We start from the raw sequence: 11,085 nt of genomic DNA on the forward strand, positions 1-11,085 counted from the left end.
ATGAGAGGTGCAGGGGTTACACAGTATAGGGGGAGATGATGAGAGGTGCAGGGGTTACACAGTATAGGGGGAGATGATGAGAGGTGCTGGGGTTACACAGTACAGGGCAAGATGATGAGAGGTGCAGGGGTTACACAGTATAGGGGGAGATGAGAGGTGCAGGGGTTACACAGTATAGGGGGAGATGATGAGAGGTGCAGGGGTTACACAGTATAGGGGGAGATGAGAGGTGCAGGGGTTACACAGTACAGGGCGAGATGATGAGAGGTGCAGGGGTTACACAGTATAGGGGGAGATGATGAGAGGTGCAGGGGTTACACAGTATAGGGGGAGATGATGAGAGGTGCAGGGGTTACACAGTATAGGGGGAGATGATGAGAGGTGCAGGGGTTACACAATATAGGGGGAGATGATGAGAGGTGCAGGGATTACACAGTATAGGGGGAGATGATGAGAGGTGCAGGGGTTACACAGTATGGGGTGAGATGATGAGAGGTGCAGGGATTACACAGTATAGGGGGAGATGATGAGAGGTGCAGGGGTTACACAATACAGGGCAAGATGATGAGAGATGCAGGGGTTACACAGTATAGGGGGAGATGATGAGAGGTAGAGGGGTTACACAGTATAGGGTGAGATGATGAGAGATGCAGGGGTTACACAATACAGGGCAAGATGATGAGAGGTGCAGGGGTTACACAGTATAGGGGGAGATAATGAGAGGTGCAGGGGTAACACAATACAGGGCAAGACGATGAGAGGTCCAGGGGTTACACAGTATAGGGGGAAATGAGAGGTGCAAGGGTTACACAGTATAGGGGGAGATGATGAGAGGTGCAGGGGTTACACAATACAGGGCAAGATGATGAGAGATGCAGGGGTTACACAGTATAGGGGGAGATGATGAGAGGTGCAGGGATTACACAGTAAAGGGGGTGATGAGAGGTGCAGGGGTAACACAATACAGGGCAAGATGATGAGAGGTGCAGGGGTTACACAGTATAGGGGGAAATGAGAGGTGCAAGGGTTACACAGTATAGGGGGAAATGAGAGGTGCAGGGGTTAAACAACACAGGGCAAGAAGAGGAGAGGTGCAGGGGTTACACAGTATAGGGGGAGATGATGAGAGATGCAGGGGTTACACAATATAGGGGGAGATGATGAGAGGTGCAGGGATTACACAGTATAGGGGGAGATGATGAGAGGTGCAGGGATTACACAGTATAGGGGGAAATGATGAGAGGTGCAGGGATTACACAGTATAGGGGGAGATGATGAGAGGTGCAGGGATTACACAGTATAGGGGGAGATGATGAGAGGTGCAGGGGTTACACAGTATAGGGGGTGATAATGAGAGGTGCAGGGGTAACACAATACAGGGCAAGATGATGAGAGGTGCAGGGGTTACACAGTATAGGGGGAGATAATGAGAGGTGCAGGGGTAACACAATACAGGGCAAGACGATGAGAGGTCCAGGGGTTACACAGTATAGGGGGAAATGAGAGGTGCAAGGGTTACACAGTATAGGGGGAAATGAGAGGTGCAGGGGTTACACAATACAGGGCAAGATGAGAGGTGCAGGGGTTACACAGTATAGGGGGAGATGATGAGAGATGCAGGGGTTACACAGCATAGGGGATGATAATGAGAGGTGCAGGGGTAACACAAAACAGGGCAAGATGATGAGAGGTGCAGGGGTTACACAGTATAGGGGGAGATGAGAGGTGCAGGGGTTACACAATACAGGGCGAGATGATGAGAGATGCAGGGGTTACACAGTATAGGGGAAATGAGAGGTGCAAGGGTTACACAGTATAGGGGAAATGAGAGGTGCAGGGGTTACACAATACAGGGCAAGAAGATGAGAGGTGTTACACAGTATAGGGGGAGATGATGAGAGGTGCAGGGGTTACACAGTATAGGGGGAGATGGGAGGTGCAGGGGTTACACAGTACAGGTCCCGATGAGAGGTGCAGGGGTTACACAGTACAGGACGCGATGATGAGAGGTGCAGGAGTTACACAGTATAGGGGGAGATGATGAGAGGTGCAGGGGTTACACAGTATAGGGGAAGATGATGAGAGGTGCAGGGGTTACACAGTATAGGGGGAAATTATGAGAGGTGCAGGGGTTGCACAGGTATAGGGGGAGATGATGAGAGGTGCAGGGGTTACACAGTATAGGGGGAGATGATGAGAGGTGCAGGGGTTACACAGTACAGGGCGCGATGAGAGGTGCAGGGCTTACACAGTACAGGGCGATATGATGAGAGGTGCAGGGGTTACACAGTATAGGGGGAAATGATGAGAGGTGCAGGGGTTACACAGTACAGGGCGCGATGATGAGAGGTGCAGGGGTTACACAGTATAGGGGGAGATAATGAGAGGTGCTGGGGTTACACAATACAGGGCGAGATGATGAGAGATGCAGGGGTTACACAGTATAGGGGGAGATGAGAGGTGCAAGGGTTACACAGTATAGGGGGAAATGATGAGGTGCAGGGGTTACACAATACAGGGCAAGAAGATGAGAGGTGCAGGGGTTACACAGTATAGGGGGAGATGATGAGAGGTGCAGGGGTTACACAGTATAGGGCTAGATGATGAGAGGTGCAGGGGTTACACAGTATAGAGGGAAATGAGAGATGCAGGGGTTACACAGTATAGGGGGAAATGATGAGAGGTGCAGGAGTTACACAGTACAGGGCAAGATGATGATAGGTGCAGGGGTTACACAGTATAGGGGGAGATAATGAGAGGTGCAGGGGTAACACAATACAGGGCAAGATGATGAGAGGTGCAGGGGTTACACAATACAGGGCGAGATGATGAGAGATGCAGGGGTTACACAGTATAGGGGGAGATGATGAGAGGTGCAGGGGTAACACAATACAGGGTGAGATGATGAGAGGTGCAGGGGTTACACAGTATAGGGGGAAATGATGAGAGGTGCAGGGGTTACACAGTATAGGTGGAAATAATGAGAGGTGCAGGGGTTACACAGTATAGGGGGAGATAATGAGAGGTGCAGGGGTTACACAATACAGGGTGAGATGATGAGAGGTGTGGGGGTTACAAAGTATAGGGGGAGATGATGAGAGGTGCAGGGGTTACACAATACAGGGCAAGATGATGAGAGGTGCAGGGGTTACACAATACAGGGTGAGATGATGAGAGGTGCGGGGGTTACACAGTACAGGGGGAAATGATGAGAGGTGCAGGGGTTACACAATACAGGGCAAGAAGATGAGAGGTGCAGGGGTTACACAGTATAGGGGGAGATGATGAGAGGTGCAGGGGTTACACAGTATAGGGGGAGATGATGAGAGATGCAGGGGTTACACAGTATAGGGGGAGATGATGAGAGGTGCAGGGGTAACACAATACAAGGTGAGATGATGAGAGGTGCAGGGGTTATACAGTATAGGGGGAAATGATGAGAGGTGCAGGGGTTACACAGTATAGGTGGAAATAATGAGAGGTGCAGGGGTTACACAGTATAGGGGGAGATAATGAGAGGTGCATACAGGGTGAGATGATGAGAGGTGCAGGGGTTACACAGTATAGGGGGAGATGATGAGAGGTGCAGGGGTTACACAGTATAGGGGGAGATGAGAGGTGCAAGGGTTACACAGTATAGGGGGAAATGATGAGGTGCAGGGGTTACACAATACAGGGCAAGAAGATGAGAGGTGCAGGGGTTACACAGTATAGGGGGAGATGATGAGAGGTGCAGGGGTTACACAGTATAGGGCTAGATGATGAGAGGTGCAGGGGTTACACAGTATAGAGGGAAATGAGAGATGCAGGGGTTACACAGTATAGGGGGAAATGATGAGAGGTGCAGGAGTTACACAGTACAGGGCAAGATGATGATAGGTGCAGGGGTTACACAGTATAGGGGGAGATAATGAGAGGTGCAGGGGTAACACAATACAGGGCAAGATGATGAGAGGTGCAGGGGTTACACAATACAGGGCGAGATGATGAGAGATGCAGGGGTTACACAGTATAGGGGGAGATGATGAGAGGTGCAGGGGTAACACAATACAGGGTGAGATGATGAGAGGTGCAGGGGTTACACAGTATAGGGGGAAATGATGAGAGGTGCAGGGGTTACACAGTATAGGTGGAAATAATGAGAGGTGCAGGGGTTACACAGTATAGGGGGAGATAATGAGAGGTGCAGGGGTTACACAATACAGGGTGAGATGATGAGAGGTGTGGGGGTTACAAAGTATAGGGGGAGATGATGAGAGGTGCAGGGGTTACACAATACAGGGCAAGATGATGAGAGGTGCAGGGGTTACACAATACAGGGTGAGATGATGAGAGGTGCGGGGGTTACACAGTACAGGGGGAAATGATGAGAGGTGCAGGGGTTACACAATACAGGGCAAGAAGATGAGAGGTGCAGGGGTTACACAGTATAGGGGGAGATGATGAGAGGTGCAGGGGTTACACAGTATAGGGGGAGATGATGAGAGATGCAGGGGTTACACAGTATAGGGGGAGATGATGAGAGGTGCAGGGGTAACACAATACAAGGTGAGATGATGAGAGGTGCAGGGGTTATACAGTATAGGGGGAAATGATGAGAGGTGCAGGGGTTACACAGTATAGGTGGAAATAATGAGAGGTGCAGGGGTTACACAGTATAGGGGGAGATAATGAGAGGTGCATACAGGGTGAGATGATGAGAGGTGCAGGGGTTACACAGTATAGGGGGAGATGATGAGAGGTGCAGGGGTTACACAATACAGGGCAAGATGATGAGAGGTGCAGGGGTTACACAGTACAGGGGGAAATGATGAGAGGTGCAGGGGTTACACAATACAGGGCAAGAAGATGAGAGGTGCAGGGGTTACACAGTATAGGGGGAGATGATGAGAGGTGCAGGGGTTACACAGTATAGGGGGAGATGATGAGAGATGCAGGGGTTACACAGTATAGGGGGAGATGATGAGAATGAGAGGTGCAGGGGTAACACAATACAAGGTGAGATGATGAGAGATGCAGGGGTTACACAGTATAGGGGGAGATGATGAGAGGTGCAGGGGTAACAATACAAGGTGAGATGATGAGAGGTGCAGGGGTTACACAGTATAAGGGGAAATGATGAGAGGTGCAGCGGTTACACAGTATAGGGGGAGATGATGAGAGGTGCAGGGGTAACACAATACAGGGTGAGATGATGAGAGGTGCGGGGGTTACACAGTATAGGGGGAGATGATGAGAGGTGCAGGGGTTACACAATACAGGGCAAGATGATGAGAGGTGCAGGGGTTACATAGTATAGGGGGAGATAATGAGAGGCGCAGGGGTTACACAATACAGGGCAAGATGATGAGAGGTGCAGGGGTTACACAGTATAGGGGGAGATGATGAGAGGTGCAGGGGTTACACAGTATAGGGGGAAATGATGAGAGGTGCAGGGGTTACACAGTATAGGTGGAAATAATGAGAGGTGCAGGGGTTACACAGTATAGGGGGAGATAATGAGAGGTGCAGGGGTTACACAATACAGGGTGAGATGATGAGAGGTGCGGGGGTTACAAAGTATAGGGGGAGATGATGAGAGGTGCAGGGGTTACACAATACAGGGCAAGATGATGAGAGGTGCAGGGGTTACACAATACAGGGTGAGATGATGAGAGGTGCGGGGGTTACACAGTACAGGGGGAAATGATGAGAGGTGCAGGGGTTACACAATACAGGGCAAGAAGATGAGAGGTGCAGGGGTTACACAGTATAGGGGGAGATGATGAGAGGTGCAGGGGTTACACAGTATAGGGGGAGATGATGAGAGATGCAGGGGTTACACAGTATAGGGGGAGATGATGAGAGGTGCAGGGGTAACACAATACAAGGTGAGATGATGAGAGGTGCAGGGGTTATACAGTATAGGGGGAAATGATGAGAGGTGCAGGGGTTACACAGTATAGGTGGAAATAATGAGAGGTGCAGGGGTTACACAGTATAGGGGGAGATAATGAGAGGTGCATACAGGGTGAGATGATGAGAGGTGCAGGGGTTACACAGTATAGGGGGAGATGATGAGCGGTGCAGGGGTTACACAATACAGGGCAAGATGATGAGAGGTGCAGGGGTTACACAGTACAGGGGGAAATGATGAGAGGTGCAGGGGTTACACAATACAGGGCAAGAAGATGAGAGGTGCAGGGGTTACACAGTATAGGGGGAGATGATGAGAGGTGCAGGGGTTACACAGTATAGGGGGAGATGATGAGAGATGCAGGGGTTACACAGTATAGGGGGAGATGATGAGAGGTGCAGGGGTAACACAATACAAGGTGAGATGATGAGAGATGCAGGGGTTACACAGTATAGGGGGAGATGATGAGAGGTGCAGGGGTAACAATACAAGGTGAGATGATGAGAGGTGCAGGGGTTACACAGTATAAGGGGAAATGATGAGAGGTGCAGCGGTTACACAGTATAGGGGGAGATGATGAGAGGTGCAGGGGTAACACAATACAGGGTGAGATGATGAGAGGTGCGGGGGTTACACAGTATAGGGGGAGATGATGAGAGGTGCAGGGGTTACACAATACAGGGCAAGATGATGAGAGGTGCAGGGGTTACATAGTATAGGGGGAGATAATGAGAGGCGCAGGGGTTACACAATACAGGGCAAGATGATGAGAGGTGCAGGGGTTACACAGTATAGGGGGAGATGATGAGAGGTGCAGGGGTTACACAATACAGGGCAAGATGATGAGAGGTGCAGGGGTTACACAGTATAGGGGGAGATGATGAGAGGTGCAGGGGTAACACAATGCAGGGTGAGATGATAAGAGGTGCAGGGGTTACACAGTATAGGGGGAAATGATGAGAGGTGCAGGGGTTACACAATACAGGGCAAGATGATGAGAGGTGCAGGGGTTACACAGTATAGGGGGAGATAATGAGAGGTGCAGGGGTTACACAATACAGGGCAAGATGATGAGAGATGCAGGGGTTACACAGTATAGGGGGAGATGATGAGAGGTGCAGGGGTTACACTGTATAGGGGGAGATAATGAGAGGTGCAGGGGTTACACAATACAGGGCAATATGATGAGAGATGCAGGGGTTACACAGTATAGGGGGAGATGATGAGAGGTGCAGGTGTAACACAATACAGGGTGAGATGATGAGAGGTACAGGGGTTACACAGTATAGGGGGAAATGAGAGGTGTAGGGGATACACAGTATAGGGGGAAATGATGAGAGTTGCAGGGGTTACACAGTATAGGGGGAGAAGATGAGAGGTACAGGGGTTACTCAGTCTGGGATGGAGATAATGAGAGGGTCTAGTGTTACTCAGTCTGGGGTGGAGATGATGAGAGGGTCTGGGTTACTCAGTCTGGGATGGAGATGATGAAAAGTGCAGGGATTACATAATAAGGGCAGTGATGAGAGGTGCAGGGGTTACACAGTATGGGGGGAGATGAGAGGTGCAGGGGTTACACAGTATAAGGGGAAATGATGAGAGGTGCAGGGGTTACACATTATAGAGGGAGATGATGAGAGGTGCAGGGGTTACACAGTATAGGGGTGAGAAGATGAGAGGTGCAGGGGTTACACAGTCTGGGGTGGAGATGATGAGAGGGTCTGGGGTTACTCAGTCTGGGATGGAGATGATGAGAGGGTCTGGGGTTACTCAGTATGGGGTGGAGATGATGAGAGGGTCTAGTGTTACTCATTCTGGGATGGAGATGATGAGAGGGTCTGGGGTTACTCAGTATGGGGTGGAGATGATGAGAGGGTCTAGTGTTACTCATTCTGGGATGGAGATGATGAGAGGGTCTGGGGTTACTCAGTCTGGGGTGGAGATGATGAGAGGGTCTAGTGTTAGTCTGGGATGGAGACGATGAGAGGGCCTGAGGTTACTCAGTCTGGGATGGAGATGATGAGAGGGTCTGGGGTTACTCAGTCTGCGATGGAGATGATGAGAGGGTCTGGGGTGGAGATGATGAGAGGGTCTGGGGTTACTCAGTCTGGGATGGAGATGATGAAAAGTGCAGGGATTACACAATAAGGGGGGCAGTGATGAGAGGTGCAGGGATTACACAGTATGGTGGGAGAAGAGAGGTGCAGGGGTTACACAGTTTGCGGGAAGATGAGAGGTGCAGGTGTTACACAGTATGGTGGAGATGATGAGGGGCTGTGGTTACACAGTATGGTGGAGATGATGAATGAGAGGAGCTGGGGTTACACAGCATAGGTGATGATTAGCAGTGCAAGGGTTACACAGTACAGGGGGAGATGATGAGAGGTGCAGGGGTTACACAGTATAGGGGGAGATGATGAGCGGTGCAGGCGTTACACAGTATAGGGGGAGATGATGAGAGGTGCAGGGGTTACACAGTATAGGGGGAGATGATGAGAGGTGCAGGGGTTACACAGTATAGGGGGAGATGATGAGAGGTACAGGGGTTACACAGTATAGGGGGAGATGATGAGAGGTGCAGGGGTTACACAGTATAGGGGGAGATGATGAGCGGTACAGGCAGGGCCGGACTGGATATCTGGCAATTCTGGCAAATGCCAGAAGGGCCTGTCTGGTTGTGGGCTGCCTTGTCTGTTACGTTGCTAACAGAATCTGTGTTCTTAAGACTCCCATACTATTAAGAGTTGTGATGGAGCACAACGTCGCTGACACAATCACTTACCCCAGCAGGCCACGGGTATTATTAGAAATAATGGGCTTGTAGTATATCTTGCTTTCCTCCATCCAGGGTAATATTAGTAATACATCCCCATCTGGTGCTTGGGGACGGGGACGGCCTGGGCCTGTGTGATTTCAAATGCCAGGGCTGAATTTCAGCCCCAGGCCGTACCTGGGTACAGGGGTTACACAGTCTGGGGTGGAGATGATGAGAAGGTCTGGGGTTACTCAGTCTGGGATGGAGATGATGAGCGGGTCTGGGGTTATTCAGTCTGGGGTGGAGATGATGAACGGGTCTGTGTTACTCAGTCTGGGGTGGAGAATATGAAAAGTGCAGGGGTTACACAATAAGAGGGGCAGTGATGAGAGGTGCAGGGGTTACACAGTATGGGAGGAGATGAGAGGTGCAGGGGTTATACAGTATGGTGGAGATGATGAATGAGAGGCGCTGGGGATACAGTATAGGTGATGATTAGCGGTGCAGGGGTTACACAGTACAGGGGGAGATGATGAGAGGTGCAGGGGTTACTCAGTCGGGTGGAGATGATGAGAGGGTCTGGGGTTACTCAGTCTGGGGTATAGATGATGAGAGGGTCTGGGGTTACTCAGTCTGGGGTGGAGATGATGAGAGGGTCTGGGGTTACTCAGTCTGGGGTGGAGATGATGAGAGGGTCTGGGGTTACTCAGTCTGGGGTGGAGATAATGAGGGTCTGGGGTTACTCAGTCTGGGGTGGAGATGATGAGAGGGTCTGGGGTTACTCAGTCTGGGGTGGAGATGATGAGAGGGTCTGGGGTTACTCAGTCTAGGGTGGAGATGATGAGAGGGTCTCGGGTTTCTCAGTCTTGGGTGGAGAAGATGAAAAGTGCAGGGGTTACACAATAAGAGGGCAGTGATGAGAGGTGCAGGGATTACACAGTATGGGGGGAGATGAGAGTTGCAGGGGTTACACAGTTTGCGGGAAGATGAGAGGTGCAGGTGTTACACAGTATGGTGGAGATGATGAGGGGCTGTGGTTACACAGTATGGTGGAGATGATGAATGAGAGGAGCTGGGGTTACACAGTCTGGGAGGGGGATGATGAGAGGGGCAGGGGTTTACACTGTATAGGGGGAGATGATGAGAGGAGTTGGGGGTTACAAGGTGTTGTGGAGATAATAAGAGGTGCAGGTGTTACACAGTATGGGGTGTAAATAGAGGGGCTGGGGTTACTCAGTTCGTGGCGGAGATGATGAGAGGTGTGGGGGTTACACAGTATGGTGGAGATGATGAGAAGTGTGAGGGTGACACAGTATAGGGGTAGAAGAGAGGTGTGGTACTGATGCACTATGGGGGGGGTGATGAGGTGGCCGAGGTTACACCGTATGGGGGGCGATAATGAGATGTGCAGGGTTACACATTATGGGGTGGACATGATGCTGGGGTGACAAAGGGGGTTACACAGTATGGTGGAGATGATGAGAGGTGCAGGGGTTACAAAGTATATGAGGTGAGATGATGACAGGTTTAGGGGTTAAACAGTATGGGGGGATGATGAAAGCTGCATAAGTGAGAGTATAGGAAGGAGATTATGAGGGGATAGAGGTTACAGAGTATGGGGGAGATGATGAGAGGTCCAGGGCTTACAGTATGGGGAATGATGAGAAGTGTGGGAGTGACACAGTATGGGAGGGAGATGAGGAGGCAGGGGTTACACAATATGGGCGGAGATGATGAGGTATGGGGTGACACAGTAGGGAGATGAGAGGTGCAGGGGATACACAGTATAAGGGAGATGATGAGAAGGTTACACAGTATAGGATTGAGAAGATGAGAAGGTGTGGGGGTGACAGAGTATGGGAGGAGGATATAATGAGAGGTGCAGGGATGACACAGTATGGGGGGAGGATATGATGAGAGGTGCGGGGGTGACACAGTATAGGGTGGAGATGATGAGTGGTTGGGGTTTACACAGTAATGGGGGGAGATGATGAGAGGTGAAGGGGTTACACAGTACGGGGAAAGATGATGAGAGGTGCTGGGGTTACACAGTATAGGGTGGAGATGATGAGAGGTTTTTGTGATTACACAGTATGGTGGAGATGATGATAGGTGCGGGGGTTACACAGTATGGGGGGTGTTGAGAGGTGCAGGGGTTACACAGTATAGGGTGGAGATGATGAGAGGGGCTGGGGTTACACAGTATAGAATGGAGATGATGAGAGGTGCAGGGGTTACACAGTATGGGGGAGATGAGAGGTGCGGGGGTTACACAGTATAGGGGGATGAGAGGTTTGGTAATTACACATTATGGGGAAATGATGAGGGGCTGCGGTTACACAGTATGGGGAGATGATGAGAGGTACGGGCGTTACACAGTATAGAGTGTAGATTATGAGAGGTGTGTTGATTACACAGTATGAAGGAGATCATG

The sequence above is a fragment of the Dendrobates tinctorius genome, unplaced genomic scaffold (genome assembly GCF_039654945.1).
Source record: "Dendrobates tinctorius isolate UK_male_01 unplaced genomic scaffold, ASM3965494v1 ptg000189l, whole genome shotgun sequence".
NCBI classification, from domain to species: domain Eukaryota; kingdom Metazoa; phylum Chordata; class Amphibia; order Anura; family Dendrobatidae; genus Dendrobates; species Dendrobates tinctorius.